Raw genomic sequence first — 21,625 nt, 5'->3', positions numbered from 1 at the left:
TCTGAGTCAGTGTATGGAGGTTGCATCTGTTCTCCTCCCGACTCCCATCCCACTTTGAGTATAAACGTCCTATAAATCTGGGATAAGGGCAGGGATCTTTTTAGTTAAGGGAGGCAGGGGTGTGTCATGTTCCCCCACCTCCTACCTCCACCCTGCCTCCAGCCTTGGCAGAGGCCCTTTACATCTCAGAAAGCTAAAGGAAGGGCATCTGAGAACCAAGGACTTAGAGAAGTCTCTAGTCTCAAGAGAAAAGTGTGAAGTCCTTTGTCCTGGGTGATCCTGCCAAGATTATCAGAACAGCTAGGAAAAGACACAAAGATTCAATTTTTTTTTCTCTTTTTCTAGTTTTCTCAGAAGCTTAGATTATTGCTTTAGATCTTCCTTCTCTAATATACGCATTTAGTGCTATAAATTTCACTCTAAGCACTGCTTTGCTCCATCCCACAAACTTCAATAAGTTGTATTTTCATTTATCTCAAAATACTTTTAAATTTCTCTTGAGACTCCCTCTTCGATGCATGTGTTATTTAGAAGTGTTTTGTTAATCTCCAAATATTTGGAGATTGTTCAACTATCTTTCTGTTATTGATTTCTAATTTAATTCCATTGTAATCTGAGAGCATGTTTTGTGTGAATTCCATTCTTTTATATTTATTAAAGTGTGTTTTATGACCCAGAATGTTGTCTGTCTCAGTGAATATTCCATGTCAGCTTGAGAAGAACATGTATTCTGCTGTTGCTGGCTGAAGTTATCTATAAATGTCACATCCAGTGGACTGATGATGCTGTTGGAGTCAACTATATCCTGATTTTCTGGCTGCTGTTATCTGGCAATTACTGATGGAGGGGTGTTGAAGTCTCCCGCTGTTATTGTGGATTTGTCTGTTTCTCCTTGTAGTTCTGTCAGTTCTTGCTTTATGTATATTGATGCTCTGTTGTTAGGTACATACACAATCAAAGATTGTTATGTCTTCTTGGGGAATCACCCCTTTAACATTATGTGATGTTTCCTTTATCCCTGATAATTTTTCTTGTTGTGAAGTCTGTTTTGTCTGAAATTCATGTAGTTACTCCAGCGTTTTGAAAAATTGATGTTAGCATGGTACGTCTTTCTCCATCCCTTAACTTTTAATCTGTGTCTTTACATAAAGTAGGTTACTTATACACAGCATATAATAAGGTCTTGTTTTTTAAAATCCATTCTGATAGTTTGTTTTCAATTGGTATGTTTAGACCATTCACATTTCAAGTGATTATTGATATAGTTGCATTAATATCTACCATATCCATTGCCCTTGTTCTTTGTTTTAAGAATTTTCCAAAATTAATGACAGACAACAAACCAGATCCAGGAAGCTCAGAGAATACTAATTCGGATAAATACCAAAAAACAATACCTAACCAAATTATATTCAAACTGCAAAAAATAAAAGACAAAGAAAATCTTATAAAAAGTCAGAGAAAAACAAACCCCACTTTATCTTTAAAACAACATAGATAAAAATTACATCAGACATCCCTTTAGACACTGTGCAAGCAGAAGAGAATGGAGTGAAATATTAAAAGTGTTGAAAAAAACCACCAGGCAAGAATTCTGTATGCAATAAAATTATCCTTCAAAAGTGGCGGAGAAACAAAGACTTTCAGACGAACAAAAATTGAGGGAATTTGTCATCAGTAGACCTGTCTCATATGCAATGTTAAAAATTCTCCAGAGAGGGAAAATGATATAAGTTAGATTACATAAAGAGAAGAGTGTTAGAGACGGAATAAATGAAGGTAAAATACAGTGTCTTATTTTTATTTTGAATAACTTTTTATTATTTCTTAATCTTTAATTGATCTAACAGATAATGGTTTCTCAGAATAATAAGAGCAACGGCATATTGGGTGATTATATCTTACGGATAAGTGGTACAAATGACCACAGTGTCATATGAGACAGGAGGGAGGAATTGGGAATACTTTCTTAACAAGGTACCTGCACTGCCCATGAAGTGGTATAGTGTTACTTGAGAGTTAGATTAGTTGTCCCAAAGAATCCAAAAACACTAATTCAAAGGGATAATGCATCCCTCTGTTTATAGCAGCGTTATTTACAATAGCCAAGATATAGAAGCCACCCAGGTGTCCAATGATTGATGAATGGATGAAGAAGATGTGGTACACACACACAATAGAATATGACTCAGCCATCAAAAAGAATGAAATCTTGCCATTTGCAACAACATAGATGGAGCTAGAGAGTAAAATGCTAAGCAAAATAAGTCAGAGAAAGATAAATACCACGTGATTTCACTCATATGTGGAATTTAAGAAACAAAAGGAAAAAAAGATCAAGAAACAGACTCTAGAGAACAAACTGATGGTTACCAGAGGGGAGGTGGGTGGGGGATGGGTGAAATAGGTGATGGGGATTCAGGAGCGCACTTTGTGATGAGCACAGGGTGATGTATGGAAGTGTAGAATCACTGTATCGTACACCTGAAACATGTAACTATGTTAACTAACTGGAATTAAAATAAAAGCTATAAAAAAGAGAATGCTAAATTAGTTGTAAATGTATATTGCAAACACTAGGACAACCACTTAAAAAATTGTAAAAGAAGTATAATTAATATGCTAAGAAAGGAGAGAAAATGAAACCATATAAACCCCTTAGTTGAAATGAGAGAAGGCAGAAAAAGTAGATCAAAAACAAAGCGACTCCCCCAAAAAACCCCAAACAAAAAACAAAACAAGGGCAATGAATTGAAAAACAGTTTCTATCTATTCTCTGTCTCTCTGTCTGTCTCTCTTATCTAGTTTCTGTTTATCTGATCTGCAATGTCCAGTTTGGTAGGCCTAGCCACATGTGGCTACCAAGGGCTTGACTATGGCTAATATGTCTGAGGAACTGGATTTTAAATTCTATTTAAATGTAAATAGCCACAGATGGCTAGTGGCTACCACACCAGTGACGTCTGTCTAATAGTTCTTCCCACAGGGGCATCTTTTTGCAAGTCAACCCCCCAGAGGGATGTCTTTTTCAAATCCCTTTGTAAGGCAGCTCTTCGTGCTAGCAGCTGGGGGGCTTCTTTGGGTTCTCCGTTCACTGAGCTTGACTGTAAGCTCCTTAAGGTCCCCGGTCGGTCTAGAGGGGGAAGCCCAGAGCTCAGCACAAAGTAAGTATCCATAATGCTGTTGATGGATGCTTCCAGACACAAAGTGCTGTCACTAATCTTATTTGACTGTCGCAGTTGCCCTGCAAGAGAGGCATCAGCACCCTCATTTTCCAGGACACTAAAGCCAGTAGAGAAACAAGCTTTTCCCAGGGTCACACAGCTTTTCAGCAACAGAGCAGGATTCAAACCTACTCCTTCCAACTTTGCATCATGTTCCTTCCTCTCTGTCATGATGCTCAGTAATCGTGTGTCTTCCTGACCCATCTGGCTCTGTTTGTGTTTAAAGTCTCATTGTCTCAACAAGAGAGTCAGTTTCCTGAGGGCCGGGCCCACACTAAGCCCACCGTGGGGGCTCCTGTTTGTCTCCTGACACATTTATTTCCCAGTGAGCGCACTTACGTGTGATTTCAGGGCTAACGTTGTGTTCCTGGAACCCTTTGAAGTATGCTGTTAGTCCATTGTCTCCCCACTGGAGGGCAAACTTTTCCAGTTCTTTTTACTTTTCTGATTTCTTCAGAATTACAAGAACCAGCATAGAAGGGCCTGGGTTGTTTTCTATGTTTTCAATGTTTCAGGGAAATTAGATGGTTTCCATGCGTGAGAAGTTGCGTAATATATACATTTTTAATTCCATATATTCTGATAGCTGCCCGCGGTAGAGACTACAAATTCCAGATGCAGCCTTTGTTACGCGGAAGGCCCCCCCACCCCACCCCCCGTGCTTTGCAGGTGTGGTGGAGTTTTGTGTGGCAGAGGGTCCTGGTCTGAGTGGAAGAAGCTGCTCTCAGGCAGGCCCCACCCACCCTTCTCCTTTGCAGTGAGGAGAGTTATCAAGGCGAGCAGAACCGCATGGTTCAGTGTTCTCAAGCTGGACTCCCTCAGAGTCATGGATTGTGCCAGACCCATGTTGGTGACCTCACAGGTACCTCCCCTGGCACAGAGGGAGTCCCCTGGAGCGCAGGGGAAGTTATGCTCGGCAGCCTTCTAATTAGAGGGTAGAAGTAGCCATGGTTCTGTGCACCATTTAGTGAACTTGGCCCTCTTCCTGGACTCAAAAGTCTAGACAATGAGAGTTTTGAATGTGGGACAAAAGTGAACCAACCCCCCTTTTTTTTAATATTTATTTACTTATTTAAGAGAGCTGTGAGTGGGGGTGGGGAGCAGAGGGAGAGGGAGGATCCACAAGCAGACTCGTCCTGGGACCCTGAGATCCTGACCTGAGCTGAAACCAAGAGTCAGCCGCTTAACCGATGGAGCCACCCCGGCGCCCAAAAGTGAACCAAGCCTTTTCGTGCACTCGTCCAACTTGTTCCACATATAAGATTAACATGTCAGCTTATATATGCAAATGTAGCTGCCTGTTGTTATGCAGAGGAAGATTCTAGGTTGCCTCCAGTGCTCCCCCAGGGGTCTGCCTTTAAGCTTCACTGCAAAGCCTCTGTCTGCAGACTCTGAGGAATGTGTCACAGCATAGCTGCACGTGTTCTCCTGTGGTCCCCAGGGCATCGGAGAGTCGTGCGGACCGAACACAGCCTCTTCCAAGCGAGATGCCCATCAGCCACTTTCACCAGGGGGATGGAGTCACTTATATTCCCTGGGTTCTGAGACGCCCTCCTCTCGTCTTTGTCCGTCTTTGGGGTGGGAAAGAAGGTAGTCAGCAGCACGGGGCCCTCATCAGTGGAGGTTCTCAGCTCAGTCGGGGAGGGGCACCCTGGGTCAGAATACTTGGAGAGCCTTGTAATAATCTCATCTGTTTAATCCCACATTAAACAGAAGGAATCTCCGTCTTAGCAGAAATGATAACGGTCTTATCCATGTAACGTGAAATGGCAACCACTGATAACCAACAGACAAAGCCAACAGAGTAAACAAGTGGGAGAACGGAGGGTTGACTGTGACTTTCATGAATATTCATTTGTTACATATTCTTCATTTCTTCTCACTTATGGGCACTTAACGTTTGCGGGCATCAACGCTTTAGGAAAGTTTGTGATGGAGAAACTTGAAATGGAAAAAAACACCATTAACTGCTTAATTTTCTCACCAATGGTCTGAGGCTGCCATTATTCCAACTTCGTGGCAAAACACTTGTATGGGACTGGAGATGTGTCCAGACCCCCCGGGAGCAGAGTTTGAGGACCACTAAGTTTCAAGGCTCCACTGTGGTGCCACCACCTCGCCGAATGCTTCCCCGATTTACTCTGATGAAGTTCATCTACCCCAAATACACGTCGAGCCCCCTTGCAGCACCTATCATGCCGCATTTATCATGCTTTATATCTTGGTGGGGCCTTATTTGGACGCATGGCTCCTCACCACTACCGGACTGTAACTGAGCTGATCCCAGGAATGAGTGTCACTGTCTGGGTTCGAGTCCCGACTCTGCCACTTAGCAGCGGTATGATTTTTGGCAAGTTAGTTAACCTCTCTATGACTTCGTTTTCTCATCTATAAAATGGGGCAATAGCACCTTCTTCATAGGGCTGCAAGGAGGATGAAATCCTGTCAGTGTGTGCTATTTAGACCACTATCTTTGTATCTTCCGTGGCACCTTGCCAGGGCTTCCCACCAGGACCTGGGCTCCTGATGGATTTTGCAAATTAAGATGGCTTTCTACTGTGCCTTGAGGAATTTATTTTTAGACAATAGGAACTTCTGACCAGCGCCTCACCTCTGCTGGGACCCCTGAGGCCTCCTGTGTTCTATAACCCTGAAGGAAACGGAATGCTGCATTCAGGAGCTCCCCACCGGGCAGCCCATGGCCATCCTCTGGGGAACTTTAGAAATCCATCCAGGGCTCCTCACAGAGACTCTTTTTTCTTAATTATCACTGTATAATAATGGTCTAAATATATCCCACAAGTCAACTCATGCAAACAGATTTACAAAGTATGGCAATTCTAATACCCTACATTAGACTGTAGAGTGACCTTGTTTAAAAGACCACACTCAGAGATTTGGATTGACTGGCCTGGGCCAGAAGCCGGGAAATACTTCTTTTAAGAACCTGTGCATTCTGGGCAAAGAACTACCGTGTTTGGCTCTGGGACAACCCTCAGCTGCTCATCACCGAGAGCTTATAAAACACACTTGGGACCCTCCCTCCAGATATTTCAATTGCATTGATTTGGGTAGGGCCTGAGCACTGGCACTTTTTAAAAGCTCCCTTTAGAAAAAAGCAACCTAATTTTGATGTTGAGTTCCTCTGCTCTGGACAATGGTGGGATAGGACATGATGAGCCTGCTGGAGGGAAGTAGCAAAAGGGTCTGGGGAGACCATTCACTGCCTTATATGAGAGCAACATCTTCCTGGTTCTTCACAAACCTCTTCCTAGCACGTGATCTGAGACTAGTGCATTGAGGAAAGGATCCAGCTTTTGGAGTAAGACAGGCATGGTGATATACCCAAAGATGGGTGACTTGGGGCAAGTCATTTGTCCACTGTGTCTCATCAGTGCTGCCGTGGGGGCCTGATGTGATTGTAACCCCCCCCAAGCAACACTCTACAAATGAGAGCTGTTATCTTCAGTCTAGTAAATGTTTGAGTCTCCTCTTTTTTATTTGTCTGCAAGGTGGCTTCTGAGTCCAAAGAGGCAATTGCTTCTTCAAAGCCTTTTGCATACGAGGGAGGGTTGCAATCCTCCCATACCCACAAGTGCCAGGGATCAAGACTGTCCCTGATACAGTGACCGTGTGTCCCGAACCAAAGAGCCACACTAAACCTTATAAATCGTATTAGAAGTTGTGAAAGTTTATATGAAGAAGATTCTAAGAGGATAAAAAGTCAACATCTTTAGGTAATGCTTCGTATTTTTTAAATGCAAGTATGTACAGATTTCAGGTTTTTATACATTATGTGATGCTTTAAAATTGGAGCCAGTCTGGAAAATTCAAGTCATGGGTTCTAACTTTGCATCCTTATTTTTCTCACAACATCTGGGTGCTCAGCAAATGCAAACAAGAAAGAAATCAAATTCAGAGATATATGGAAACAGGTAAAGATCTCAAGGCTCTCAGTTTCTGGTTTGTTGCTCTCTTATCCATGGTTACTGTTGTTTGAAATATAAATGGTCTATTGCTAATAATTATTTTTTCACTTCCAATTTCCTACTGGTCTTTAGAGTTGCCAAAGCATATTATGAAATACTCAAGATTAGCCTGTGAGGGTCCTAATTAACAATGGGACCCATGACAAGTGCTGTTCTGAAGGTTATAGGCTGGCCTGAGCGCACGGTGCTTTTCTTCTCATCAACATCACATGTGCGAGCGCATGTGTGTGTGTGTGTGTGTGTGTGTGTGTGTGTGTGTGTGTGTGTGTTAGAGAGAGAGAGAGAGAGAGAGAGAGAGGAACAGATGTTGGGCTGTGTTTCTGGCTTGTCATCTCCAAGATGGACAGAACTTGGCTTACTCTCTTTCAGTAGAGGGATGCCCTCCCACCAGCTATTTTTACTCTTGTGTAAAATGACCTTGTGACATAAAGGCCCATGAATCCCACTCCCAGGAATGTATCATGAATAACTAATCAGAAACAAAGAGAGCTCTTTAAACTTATTTTTGTAAAACTGAAAAAAGAGAAGCAGTCTAAATATTGGTCAATAAAGAATTGGTAGGGTAACTGTGGTCAGAGCAGTGGAACATTACGCAGCCATTAAAAATGACAGGGACAATTATACCAATGAGAAAGGAGTTCTACCGCATATTGTTGAAGGAAATAAGCCACTTACATAACAGCATACATAACAATCCCCTTATGTCATATTGTGTATATTTGTACACCTCTAAGTGTGTGCATGCACACATGTCTATGTATGTTAGCACAGGCTCAGGTTGACGTTCTTTATATTTTTCCAGATTGTTTTGTTTACAGTGAACATGGATGGATTATTATTATTATAAAATAGTTATTTTATAAAAACTGCATTCATAAAGATATTTACTATAACATTCTCAATAATAGAAAATATTTATAGGGCACTGTGTTAGTCAGGGTTCCCCAGAGAAATAGAAACAATAGGATAGATAGACAGCTAGACAAATGGATAGATAGTTGGAAGAAGGAGATTTATTCTAGGAACTGGCTCGCCCAGCTATGGAAGCTGAGCAATCCCCCTGCTTGCTGTCTGCACGCTGAACGAGGGAAGTCGGTGGTGTAATTCCGGGTGAGGCTGAAGGCCTGGGACCCTGAGGGCCGCTGGTGTCAGTCCTGGAGTTCAAAAGCCCAGGTGCCAGGAGCTCAGATGTCTGGGAGCAGGAGAAGACATAATACCCCATTTCAAGAAGAAAAGGAAAGAATTCCTCCCCCCTTTGCCTTTGTGTTCTAGTTGGGCCTTCAGTGGATTGGGAGATGCCCATCCACATTGGAGAGGGCGGATCTCTTCACTCAGACTACTGAATCAAATGTTAATCTCTTACCCAGAAATAACGCTTCGCCAGCCATCTGGGTATCCCTTAGCCCAGTCAAGCTGACACCTAAAATTAACTCTCACAAGGATTATATGCCAGGCACGATGCTAAATGTTTTTCATACATTACCTCTAGAATTAGCCAAAGCAACAACAAAACCAAACACTGAACCTGAAGACAATCTAAAATATTTGGCAGTAGAAAAATTGTTTAAAAAGTAGAATTATAGGCCCTCATTAAAATTCCAATTATGAAGGCTGTATTGAATCATTGGAACACACTTAGCATAATGTTCAAAAGGCGGAGATGCTGATTGCTGCCATGTAAATTATGTCTACCTCAGGTCGAAGTCTGGAAGGTGGCAGCAGAAGGCAGTGGGCTAATGATGGGTGACTTTTTTTTTTTTTCTTTTAAAAACCGGCCATGTTGTTATATCATCTTACCATTTAGAACATCACTTTATTCTTGCAAACTTATAAAATCCAAACCATTCAGCCTGACTTCCACATTCTCCCTGAACTTTCCACATTCTACCCCACCCCTCCCTGCTCCACTTTCTGGTTCTCTGCTCCAAGATGTTACAGATAAAATGATCTCTCAACTCATTGCTTCGAACAGAGAATGTACCAGAGTAATCAGTTTATTAATTTTCTTTGGCTAAGAGGAGAGGATAAAGTTTTAAGGGTCTTCTGTTGAACAAAATAATTTAGACTTGAAATACTTTAGGAGTAACAAATGACTCTTAAATACATTTTTTTTTTAAGATTTTATTTATTTATTTGACAGAGAGAGACACAGCGAGAGCAGGAACACAAGCAGGGGGAGTGGGAGAGGGAGAAGCAGGCTTCCCGCAGAGCAGGGAGCCCGATGCGGGGCTCGATCCCAGGACCCTGGGATCATGACCTGAGCCGAAGGCAGACACTTAACCGACTGAGCCACCCAGGCGCCCCTCTTAAATACATTTTTAATACAATTTGGTATATCCAACTTCATGATAGTCAGGAAATTTAAAAATTATTATGGAAATTTTCAGGGGTGCCTGGTTCAGGGTGTCTGGTTAAATATCCGACTCTTGGTTTCGGCTCAGGTCATGATCTCAGGGTCGTGAGATTGAGCCCCACGTGGGGCTCCCAGCTCAGCAGGGGGTCTGCTTGAAGATTCTCTCTCCCTCTGCCCATCCCCTCCACTCAGGCGTGTGCACACTCTTTGTCTCTCTAAAATAAACAAATCTTAATAAGATTATTATGGAAATTTTCAAATACACCCACAAGTAGAGACAACAGGATAACAACTCTAATGTACTGATTGCCCAGCTTCGACTGAGAGAAAAGAATTAAGAAATGGGGTCCACATCCATCGGACGTGGCACCAGCAGCTGCAGATCTGATTTTACCTGTTCCCTTATTTCCCCCTGAGCCCCCTTTTTTCCTGGAACGTGTAAAGGAAAGTCCAGACCTCCTGTCCTTTCACCTGGCTTTCTCCGCCTCTCTAAACACCATACCATGGCCGCCCGCATGTAACGTTTTGGGATTAAAGTTTACCCAGCACAGAAGAGAGCGGCAAACTTTAAAAGGCCACCGGCTGCCAAGGGGACTTGAGACAGGCAATCCCGTATGGATGCCTTCGTGGACAGGTGCGAGTATACATTTCTCAGGAAGCTACTGCAGAAGGACAAGCTGGTAGGAGTTTTTCTCCCGAATATTTTCGGCCCCCAGATTTGTGTAGTCAGTTTTAAACGGCTTTGATTAGCATTTTGTCTATTCCCTGTAGCTCCATCAACTGCTTCTCTGGTCTGTCAGTAGCTTTCTTAATTCACAAAGGCCAACCCGGACACCCGGTAGGCTGAGGGCTACAGTCAGGATTCCACCTGCCAACCGGAATCCGAAATACAGGACCCGAAGGTGGACAAAGGAATTAACTGGTTTTGCTTTTTTAAAGAAAACACCAAGTTTATAATGTTCTGCTTCCGTTCTGCCTTCTCCCTCCTCGTGCCCACCCTCCATCCCTCCGTGAACCTTGGTGCTCCAGCCTCCCCGCCCCAATCCCTCGTCTGCTCCCTTTCCTCCATTAGTGCACCCGCCACTCTCTCTCCCTCCTTCCCCTGAACTCAGACCCGATGTCCTATCTGGGGACGTCTCCTGTGCCGGTAGGACGGGCATTTCGTCTCCCGACCTGGGCAGAGAGGTTCTCGCTTGGGGTTCCCGCATCCCCTCAGCATCTGGAGCCCGCAGTGCCTGGCTGTCTCCGAAGGGGCTCAGAGGCTCTTCAGGGCATGAATCAGCTTGTGGCTATTCAGAGGCTGACTATTCTTCCTTGGAACTTCCCAGCCCCGCCTCCCCTCGCCACCTTTCTGCAACGGACGGTCTTTGCTTCTCATTTCTGCTGCCAGAGGCTGGGAAGAGGCAGAGAACGTGGCACACCACAGCGGCTGCTACTGTCACTGGGGAAGTTGAACTTGGGCAAGTGTGTGTTTGGATTCTCCGTGCTTTTAGCTTTGTTCCCCCCCCCCCCGTCATTCATTAAACTGAATTCCCCGAATCTTACGATGACCTTAGGAGTGGTCATCAGAGGTTGTGTCTTCAGGAATGGATTGGATTCAGACTCAGCTGGGAAAATTCACTCAGGCCAGTCTGCCAGAGCAGAAGTGATGTGACCCAAGGCAGGTCTGTGGGAGCGATCCCCAAACTGTGGGCAGTGGAGTCACCGAGTTTGGAAGTGGCTCCTCTTCCAGGGGATTCTGGCCACATTTTGGGACACACTGCTTGGGTACTGGATTCTCTGTGTTTCTGGAAGTGGCAAGAACGCCAAGAGGGCGCTCACTTTTCTGTGTGCCTAGCCTGTGTTGGACTGCCTTCCACATACTGTAGTATCGAATCCTCATACCAGCCCTTAGGAAGAGATTATCTACAGTTTAGCAACAAAGTGTGACAGGCTGAGTAACTTGCTGAGATTCAGGAATAAATGAGGAGCCTGGGCTCAAATCCCGGCTCTCTCCCCAACACACGTTCTTTCCATTCTTGTTGATGCTAGTGATACAGAGAAGCGCTTCCCACCGGGTGGGATCCAAGCTGGGGGGCCTCAGGAATACCCATTCACCTATTCATTCACAGGCAGGCCCTAATTCACCCCAAATCACTCAGTGAGACAAGTATTTCCTTTTAAAAAAAAAAAATACAGGGGCGCCTGGATGGCTCAGTCGGTTGGGCCTCTGCCTTCGGCTCGGGTCATGATCCCAGGGTCCTGGGATCGAGCCCCATATCGGGCTCCCCGCTCGGCGGTGAGCCTGCTTCTCCCTCTGCTTCCCTCTCTCTCTCCATCTCTCATGAATAAATAAATAAAATCTTTAAAAATAAATAAATAAATAAGATCTTTAAAAAAGATATTTAAAAAATACATATTTATTTATTTAGTTTTATTATGTTAGTCACCATACAGTACATCATTAGTATTTTTTCCAGTTTGTTTTTCTTTTTTCTTTTTTAATTTCTTTTTTAAATTTTATTTTATTATGTTATGTTAGTCACCATACAGTACATCATTAGTATTTTTTTCCAGTTTCTCTTTTTTATTTTTTAATTTATTTTATTATGTTATGTTAGTCACCATACATTACATCATTAATTTTTGATGTGGTGATCCACGCTTCATTGTTTTTGTATAACGCCCAGTGCTCCATGCAGTACGTGCCCTCCTTAATACCCATCACCAGACTAACCCATCCCCCTTCCCCCCTCCCCTCTAGAACCCTGTTTGTTTCTCAGAGTCCATAGTCTCACATGGTTCATCTCCCCCTCTGAATCCCCCCTCATTTTTCCCTTCCTTCTCCTAATGTCCTCCATACTATTCCTTATGTTCCACAAATAAGTGAGACCCTATGATAATTGACTTTCTCTGCTTGACTTATTTCACTTAGCATAGTCTCCTCCAGTCCCATCCATGTTGATGTAAAAGTTGGGTATTCATCCTTTCTGATGGCTGAGTGATATTCCATTGAATATACGGACCACACCTTCTTGATCCATTCATCTGTTGAAGGACATCTCGGCTCTTTCCACAGTTTGGCTATTGTGGACATTGCTGCTATGAACATTGGGGTGCGTGTGGCCCTTCTTTTCACTACATCTGTGTCTTTGGGGTAAATACCCAGTAGTGCAATTGCTGGGTCATAGGGTAGCTCTATTTTTACCTTTTTGAGAAACCTCCATACTGTTTTCCAAAGTGGCTGTCCCAACTTGCATTCCCACCAAGAGTGTAAGAGGGTTCCCCTTTCTCCACAACCTCTCCAACATTTGTTGTTTCTTGCCTTGTCAATTTTTGCCATTCTAACTGGTGTTAAAAAAATTTTTTTTAAGATTTTATTTATCTATTTGAGAGAGAGAGCACGAGAGTGAGAGAGCACAAGCAGGGGGGAGGGGCCAGGGGAGAGAGAGAAGTAGACTCCCCACTAAACAGGGAATCCCACAAGGGGCTTGATCCCAGGACCCTGAGATCATGACCTGAGCTGAAAGTAGACACTTTATCGAATGAGCCACCAGGTGCCCCAAGTGTTTCCTTTTTAATTCCTTTCATTAGTCTTTCTTACAGGGAACATCTCGGTTTGGTGTTAGTGTATCTCTACTACTTCCCTAACACTTGCTAACCACCCCCCTTTTTAATGAGAAAGGAGAGCTTCAGTAGTCATCTGGATCTCTAAAATTTTATAGGGTTTTCAAAATTTTTTATTAATTTTTTCGTAGTATTTTTGTACTTTTGTTTTCTGAGTATTTATACTTATGTTCTCTCTTTATGACAAATTATAATTGCTTTTCACTTACAGTAGTGTTATAGCATGTTCTTGTTTACATAAAAAGATTAGTTGATTTAAGGTAAAATTAAGTAAATAAATGTGTAAGTTCAGCTTTGGGTTGACCAGACAGCCATATGCAAAAGAATGAAGTTGGATCCCTTCCTTATACCACATGCAAAAATTAAAATTAACTCAAAATTGGAGACAGATATATGAGCTAAAACTATAAAACTCTTGGAAGAAAACATAAAAGTAGATTTTGAGACCTTGAGTTAGGCAGACGCTTCTTAGATATGAAGCCAAGGGAGTAAACAACAAAGGGAAAAATGAATAAGTGGGATTTCATCAAAAGTGAAAACTTCTGTGCTACAAATGATACCATCAAGAAAATGAAAAAATAACACAGAATGGGAAAACATATTTGCAAATTATCTATCAGATAATTTATCTATCAGATAATCAGACCTGTATTTTTTTTTAAAGATTTTATTTATTTATTTGACAGAGAGAGAGAGCGAGAGCAGGAACACAAGCAGAGGGAGTGGAAGAGGGAGAAGCAGCCTTCCTGCCAAGCAGGAGCCCGATGTGGGACTCGATCCCAGGACCCTGGGATCATGACCTGAGCCAAAGGCAGACACTTAATGACTGAGCCACCCAGGCACCCTAGGACCTGTATTCTGAATCTATAAAGAACTCTTACAATGTAATAATAAAAAGAGGAATAAGCCGATTAACAAATGGGCAAAGAATCTGAATAGTTGTTTCTCCTAAGAAGATATGCAAAAGCCCAATCAATAAATATATGAAAAGAGACTTGATATCATCAGTCCTGAGGGAAATGGAAATGAGATACCACTTCACACCTATTAGTATCGTTATAATAAAAAAGATAATAACAAGTATTAGCAGACTTATGGAGAAATTGGAACCCTCATACATTGCTGGTGGGGTTGTAAAATGGTGCAACTATTTTGGGAAACAGTTTGTCAGTTCCTCAAAATGTTAAGCATGGAGTTGCCACTTAACCCAGCGATTTCATTGCTAGATAAATGAAAACATATGTCCACACAAACATTTGTACATGACAAAAAGTGGAAACAAAACAAACTTCCCATCACCTGGTGCATAGATAAATAAAACGTGGTTACGATGGTTAATTTGATATATCAACATGGCTGGGACATGGTGCCCAGATATCTGGTCAAACATTATTATGGATGTTTCTGTGTAGGTTTTTGGATGCATTTGGATGCATAACATTTATTTTTTATTTCTATTTTTTAAAAATTTTTAAAAGATTTTATTTATTTTCGGGAGACAGAGAGTGCAAGGAGAGGATCAGAGGAAAGGGACAAGCAGACTCTGTGCTCGCCTGGAGCCTGACGTAGGGCTTGATCCCAGGACCTCGAGATGCTCTGAGCTGAAACCAAGAGTCAGGCACTCAACTGACTGAGCCACCCAGGTGCCCCTGGATGCAATTAACATTTAAATTGGTGGGGACACCTGGGTGGCTCAGTTGGTGGTTGCACATCTGCCTTCGGCTCGGGTCATGATTCCAGGGTGCTGGGATCGAGTCCCACGTCGGGCTCCTTGTTTGGTGGGGAGTCTGCTTCTCCCTCTGACGCCGCCCCCCTGCTTGCTCTCTCTCTCTCTGGCAAATAAATAAATAAAATCTCAAAAAAAAAATAAATTGGTGGATTCTGAGTAAAGCAGGTTACCCCCCAAAATGTAGGTGGGCCTCATCCAATCAGTTGAAAGCCTAAATAAGACAAATGATTGACTTGCCCTGAACAAGAAGGAATGCTGCTGGCAGACTGCCTTTGGATTGAAACTCCAACTCTTCCCTGGATCTCCAGACTGTCAGCCTACTCCATCAGATTTTGGACGCACCCAGCCTCCACGAACATGAGCCAATCCCTTAGAAATAAATCTTGCTCTCTCTCTCTCTCTCTCTCTACATATTCTGTCGGTTCTATTTCTCTGGGGAACTCTGACTAATACAGTGGTATATATATTTAATATTATTTGGCCATAAAAAGAACTGAGGTACTAATTCATGCTACAGCATGGATGAACCTTGAAAACAGCCAGTCACAAATTTTATGATTTCATTTATATGAAAAGTCAGAATAGGCAAATCCATAGAGGCATAAAGTAGATTAATGGTTCTTTAGGGCTGGGGAGTAGGTGTGTGGGGTGACTGGGGTGGAGTGACATTAGCTACTGCTAATGGATATGGGCTTTCTTCTGTGGGGGATGAAAATGTTCTAAAATTAGATTATGGTGATGGTTGCACAACTCTGTGCATACACTAAAAATACGGAATTGTACACTTTAAATAGGTGAATTATGTCTCAATACAGCTTTTTTTTTTTTTTTAAGCACAGGTAGTAAGTGGATATAACAAAATTCATAAAGAGAGTACAAAAATGTCTGAAATTCTGGGAAACACTGAATTGGAGCCCGATGTGCCTCAGAGAATCTTGTGAACCTCTCCGGAGACACACTGTCTGTACATGTTTCCTTTTCATCCCCTGTTGTGTTATTCATAGTCACAGCAAATCAGTCCAATTTTGTCCTAGACTGGTAGCTGCATTACTCAACCTGATTAAAAATATAAGAGCAAAATATAGGTTGGCTTATGAAGTAAGAGGTAGAGACGCTGACAGATGCTCAAGAAGGAATCTAAAATACACATTGGACCACTGCCTGGAAGAAGGATGGAAATTTATTACATGAGGGAGGTTTATGTGATACTTCATGTTCTGAGTGTTTCCCTCCGTGAACAAAGAGCTGACCTGCTTCTCAACCTAAGTGGAGACGGAGGTGGTGGGGGCTCGCTGCACATCCAGCTTCCTTGATTGTCTCTTGACAGTGTGCCTCAGAAATCTTTTTCGGAGGGTCGGTGCCAATATATTTCTGAGTGGCCGCAGTCCATTCCCTCAAAAAAAAAAATTTTTTTTTTTTTTAAAGAATGGATTAAGCAGAAAAATCAGTTCACTAGGGTTCTATGCATAAAAAAACACTTTCATATTGAATAAAAACCTTCCTTAGGTAGTCAAGCTTTTTTAATGTACCACCCACTTCTCTGATTTCATTCATCAATAGATCACATACTTCCCAACCCCTTGTGGCCCCTGCTGAGTGCACAGCAAGGGTTGTGACCCCACCTCACTGGCCACAGTAGATTCCACCAGGGGGAGATATCTGACCCACACGGGGCCATCAGACCCTCTTTCCTGGAAGTGTGGGATTTGGATATAAAGGTTAGTTCATATGCTTCCTAAAACAATTTTAGAGTGACTTAACGAAAGTTTTCATTGTGCATGTATGGAATTGCAAAGGATGTTTCTCCTGGGCTTTACAAATTCTTACATTTTAAAATAAAACAACCACATCACTCTTTTACCCTTATCCAGTGAAATCTAAATTCAACTATTAGGGACACCTGGGTGGCTCAGTCAGTTAAGCATCTGCCTTTGGCTCGGGTCATGATCCCATCGAGCCCCGCATTGGGCTCCTTGCTCAGTGCGGATCCTGCTTCTCCCTCTGCCTGCCGCTCCCCCTACTTGTGCTCACTTTCTCTCTCTCTGGAAAATGAATAAATAAAATCTTAAAAAAAAATAAAAATTGTCTCTTTAAAAATAAATAAATAAAAATAAATTCAACCATAAAAAAAAAAGAACAAGTACTTTATTAACAGCAGGACATTATACATCATTCTTTTTTTCTCTTTAAACCTGTGTTTACATTCCACATTCTCCATTTTGTGTTGATCACAATATCTTAATTTTCCAGAACAAAAATACTTACATAAATTGAAGTTAGAAATTTAAAAATCTGCAGTGCCCATAAGGCTCTGTGTTAAAAACAAGAAAATATGCTACATATTTTCAAAAGTATTCAATGCAAAGTAAAATATTATTGGCCTTTTAAACTCTTGGTTCATGTATTTGGTGGTAAATACTTCAAACTGATGAATATCCCATATTCCTACTTATCCCCATTTTAAAAATCATATCTTTAATTATATATATCTATAATTGATATATATAATGATTTTGTCCAAATAAATGTGCAAAGGAAGTAATTTCCATGCTAATGTGTCACTCAATTCTTTGACATTCTTCTCAGCTTTATGGTGCAAATCCCTTAGTGATCTTCCATCAAATATTATTTTAATGATCTATCAGTGGACAACTCTAGTAGCTCCTTCTTCAGTTGTGATACAAGCAATAAAGTGGAAACTTCCTGACTTGCCTATACTATCAGTGCCCCACCCACCTCTGGGAGGCACTAGCATTTTGGGCAAGTTGGTGTCCTATTACAAATATGTATGACTGTTTCCAAGAGCTTTCCCTTTGCCTGAGTATGAGGGAGACAAGTGTCAGGGAGTTAATGTCCCCGGGGACAGCCTTCATTGATGACAGGAGATTCTGAGTATCTTTGCTTTGTAGGTGGGATAGTCCTGAGGTGTGTTCTATGCCATCTCCCCAAGGTTCCCTATGGAAGTGAGTGCTACTACTTTCTCAGTAGTAACTTGCTTATTAGGTCATTCTATATTGGCTTCCTTCTCTTCCCTGTCACTTCCCACTCTCCTGTTGGTGCTTCCTGGGGTCACTTCTCTCATATTGCATTTGCTTCTGGGGTAACCCAGCTGCAGTGGGTTGAATTGTGACCCCCAGAAAGGCATGGCCACGTCCCAACCCCCAGAACCTGTGAATATGACCTATTTGGAAAGAGTCTTTGCAAAAGTAATTAAGTTAAAAATCTCAAAATGAGATCATCCTGGATTACCCAGAGGAGGGTCTCTAAATCCAAAGACCAATGTCTTTATAAGAGAAAGAAAAGAAGGCCCAGAGTCAGCGAAGGTCATGGGAAGACAGAGGCAGAGATAGGAATGATAAAGCCAGGAGCCTGTGAATGCCTGGGGCCGCCAAAAGCTGGAGAGAGGCAAGGAAGGATTTTCCCCTACAGTCTTGGGAAGGAGCATGTCCTGCTGACAGCTTGATTTTGGACTTCTGGCCTCTAGAACTGTGAGCAAATAAATTTCTGTGGCTTGGAAGCCACCAGATTTGTGGTAATGTTTGTTATGGCGGTCACGGAAAACCAAGTTCTGGGGATGGAGGGTTGCCCAGCAATGTGAATGTACTTAAAGCCACTGAACTGGACACTTGAAAATGGCTAAGATGGTAAATTTCATGTTATGTGTATTTTACTGCCCCCACCACCACAACAAAAAAGAAATAGAGACAAAATAATGGAAGCTAGAGATTAATAACAGAATTAGATTTAGTCAGTGCTCAGGGATCCCATGGATTGAGAGGGAGCACAGGAGGCCTTCTGTCATGTGATATGGGGTGGGGGCTTGGATTTCTTGTCTTATCTCACATTCCCCAGCTGTGTCCCTCAGTGGGCTTGGAAGAACAAACCAGAAGGCATCCTCCCATACAAAAACCAACCAACCAAACAAACATGGCATGACTCTATCTGGAATATAGCAAGCTTGTGTATCCTCTAGACTTGGAAAGCTCTAGCAAAGCTCTTTCTCCCCTGACTCTATGTCTCCAGATGTGATGACTGCTATCAGTGAAACCAGGCTGAGTTTGCTAGGTACAGCCTTTACACCAGTGAGGGTTCTTGAATATCCTTGGTTTGGGATTCCTTTGAGCATCTTTGATACTCAAAGCAATACTTCGATGACAGGTATTAACTTTTTCACCTGAAAAATCTGCATATACCCATCCTCTCATGGATCCTTCTAGGAGTTTGTGGATGTAGGGTTACATGCACCTGTTATAGAGGCTGAGCACTTTCATCTAGGCATTGTGCATGCTATGTGAGCAGGGTCAACATTGGTGCCAATTAGGCCTTACTCATAGTTGCTCCTAGAAGCTCCCAATCTCACAGAGGAGACACATACAGTGTTAGCTGGGACTTCCCCAGGTTGAAGTGATAAGAAAACTCATCTAACAAGCTTAAACCTGTTATAGAGGCTGAGCACTTTCATCTAGGCATTGTGCATGCTATGTGAGCAGGGTCAACATTGGTGCCAATTAGGCCTTACTCATAGTTGCTCCTAGAAGCTCCCAATCTCACAGAGGAGACACATACAGTGTTAGCTGGGACTTCCCCAGGTTGAAGTGATAAGAAAACTCATCTAACAAGCTTAAGTTAAAAGTCAATATATTTGGTTCTTTTAATTGGGAATTTCAGGGATGCAGGTTTCAGGCACTTCTGGATTCAGGCTTCAAGTGTATCATCAGGATTGAGTTTTTTCATCCCATAACTCTGCTCTCCAATGGGTTCTTGGATTCTCCTATGGAACCAAAGTTCTAGGTGTCTGTGGTATTAATACTAGTAATTTGAGGGGGAGAGACAAATTCTTTGTCTTCCAGGGTCCAAATCAAGCCTCCAAAGAGAGCCCTGCTTGGGTCACAGATCTACCCTGGCTGTGTGGTCAGCTGCATCCGGTGCCTCCCCTGTGCGTGGGAGACGTGGGGGTCGTGTAATTGACAGCCCTAAAAAGTGGAGAAACGAGTTTCTGAGAAGAAAAGATCCAGGCCAGAACAAAGGTAACAGATGTCTGCTGCAAGTCAGCATGAGGGATACGCTAAAGGAAACACGACAAGGTCCGCTGGGGACATCGAAGGGGTTATCAACTCCACCAGATGTGTTCCAGGTAACGCCAAATAAAGCCTCATCGACGATACCACGCATGATGCATTTTTTAAAAATTGAAATAGAAATATATTAATTATATTCAACACTGTTTCTCTACAGTTCCATGGCTATTGTCTTCCTTGTTCATTTTTTATTCCTGGATCCAAGCAAAGTCCTTACATATTTTAGCGACTCAACAAATATTTCTTGAACTGGAGTTCTAGAACAGCAGTAAGATAACCTCCTGTTGAAAGGAAGATTTAAAGAAATTGAAGCACAAAAAGATCATGCTGAAATTTACATCCTACTTTTGGGGACTCTTTAGTTAACTTTTATCCAGAGACTCCTCAGAAATCAGTTTTATCTTTCATGTTATTTTTTGTCACAAACATCTGACAGCCTTGATTTTATAAGTTCTCAGGCTTCTTGCCCCATGATCAAATGAAGCATTATAAGAGAACACTATGCAAACTGTAAAATCATGGGAAAACATAAGCCACTTTTATGATTTAAAGTTTGGAAACTCAATCTTTAACATATTCTTGTGATCTAATGGCAGTCCATAAAGAATCTGGAGTGTTCTTAGTCAGCTTGCTTCTCTTTCTATCCAGCCCCTCCTTAGAGAAATGATTTATAGATTTTTTTTTTTCACTCTAGTCCAAACAGGCCTGAAAACACATAGAATTAAGGCAGACTGCATATTTATTAACTAGCAGCTAATCAGGATCCGGTGAAAAAATTACTAGGGTGAGGAATTTTGATTTATTCGTACCTGTTACTTATCCTCAATAGCTTTTGATCTTTGTTTTTAAGCACTGTCACTTCACACCTTAGGCCAGCTCATTTCACAAAGGGTCTGTACGAATTTTCTCCCCCAACTGTATTTTCAATGGATCTCAGGCATTGAACTCATGCCCTTGGTTTACCTCCCACTCATCTCTGGTCCATGTGTGGCTCTCTTTTATTTTATCTACTTGGATGTTTGTTAATAATATAATGAACACCCATGAACTCACTATCCAATTAGAGAAGGAACACACTGACCATAATCTTCCATCTTCCAAGTGCTCCTGCCCTCACCCAATTACCACTCCCACCCCCAGGACTCCTCCCACTAGATGTAACCACAATTCAAAATTTTGTATTTTTATTCATTCTTGATTTAAATTTTTTTTATCACACATACATGCGTGCAAACCATATAATGATTAGTTTTAATTGCTTATGACTTTTTTGGAGAAGATATTATGCCCTATATAATCTTCTGGGATGCCGTTCCCCTTTAGTTTTCTATTACCAAGATCATTACCAATCATTCAAGTTGTTGTAGCTGCTCTGAGTCATTCATCTTCACTGCTATGTAGTCTTTCATTGGGTGAACACACCAGCATTTATTTATCTGGCCTCCTGGACAACTGGAGTTCAGGCTTTCACATTTCTTGCTGTGATAAAGATAGCTGCAGTGGAGATTTTCACACGTGGTCTCTCTCCTGGTGCGTACCTGGAGCTGTCTTCGGTTTATATCCAGGAATGGAATGTGGGTTGGTGGTAGGGTGTGGGAATGTTCAATGTTGCAAGACAATGCCAGACTGTTCTCCAAAGCAGTTGT

Source organism: Eumetopias jubatus, unplaced genomic scaffold (genome assembly GCF_037043125.1).
Source record: "Eumetopias jubatus isolate StellerSeaLion01/CBP00866 unplaced genomic scaffold, mEumJub1_p1.0 scaffold_3, whole genome shotgun sequence".
In the NCBI taxonomy this organism is placed as follows: Eukaryota; Metazoa; Chordata; class Mammalia; order Carnivora; family Otariidae; genus Eumetopias; species Eumetopias jubatus.
The sequence above is the reverse complement of the archived record's forward strand: the minus strand, read 5'-3'. Positions refer to the sequence as shown.